At 48.3% G+C, this 1108-nt stretch overlaps 1 pseudogene; it reads left to right on the top strand.

Annotated features, from left to right (window-relative positions):
• The first annotated feature begins 421 nt into the window (after nucleotides 1-421).
• On the top strand, nucleotides 422-888 carry LOC144686944 (histone H3.3A-like; annotated as a pseudogene).
• Nucleotides 889-1108: the final 220 nt, after the last annotated feature.

Genomic DNA, 1108 nt, shown 5'->3' with positions numbered 1-1108 from the left:
TGTAGTGTCGTGTCCTTGTCCAAATGTTCAATTGGAGCCACAGTCTTTCGTTCCCTGCACGCAGGACACCATTCTCCTGCCTCAGGGCTTCCATTTCACCCAGAATCTCTCGCAGACCCGAGTGTGATTTTCCACCTGCAACATCCCGGTATCTGTCCTCTGGTATTTAAGGAGATGGGCAAAGTGGTGTTGGATCAGTGATGCTGGCTCGTCCATGTCCATTTCCCACCCATGTAGTTTCAGCTGCTGCCAAATGAAGCTCTGCCTGATGTTGATGTGAATGCAGCTGCTGAGGGGCTCAGTGTCTCATTGGCCTCATGTGGCTGTTTTCATTCTGACTGGCGGCGCAACGTTAAACCTCATCCTCACGTTCCCTTGCCCCCATCTCTCTGGATGACTCAATTCCATCCTTCTAGCGGAGATGGCTCGTACCAAACAGATAGCCTGGATGTCCACCGGTTGCAAAGCGCCCAGGAAGCAGCTGCCACCAAGGCAGCCCGGAAATGTCCCTCAACTGGAAAAGTGAAGAAACCTCATCGCTACAGGCCGGGTACAGTCGCGCTCCGAGAAATCCACCGATGTCAGAATTCCACAGAGTTGCTTATCCGCAAACTGCCCTTCCAGCGCCTGGTGAGGGAAATTGCCCAGGGCTTCGAAACTGACCTGAGGTTTCAGAGTGCGGCAATTGGAGCATTTCAGGAAGCCAGTGAGGCCTACTTGGTTGGCCTGTTTGAGGACACCAACCTGTGTGCCATCCATGCCAAAAGAGTGACCGTTATGCCCAAAGACACCCAGCTGTTACGGCGGAACCGGGGGCAGCGTGCTGAAACTCTTTGCTTCATCACATTTCCTCCAGACGATTTTGAAGTGACATTTAAAAATTTCTAAAACACTATTGGACTGTAAACTTAGCTTCTTGTGGAGGCTAAGCCTTTATTTTGTATTTTTGTTAGCTTTGAATATTGATCGTGACTTAGTGTGCAAATAGCGAAACATTTTGTAAACATTCCTTCGAACTCTTGACCCAGGTTGCAAAATAAAACATTTGTATCTTTAAAAAAATAAAATCAAATGAAATGGTCGAATTTGACCTATATACGCACGTCTA

Source organism: Cetorhinus maximus, chromosome 11 (genome assembly GCF_964194155.1).
Source record: "Cetorhinus maximus chromosome 11, sCetMax3.hap1.1, whole genome shotgun sequence".
Lineage (NCBI taxonomy): Eukaryota > Metazoa > Chordata > Chondrichthyes > Lamniformes > Cetorhinidae > Cetorhinus > Cetorhinus maximus.
This window is presented reverse-complemented; position numbering and strand designations above follow the sequence as displayed.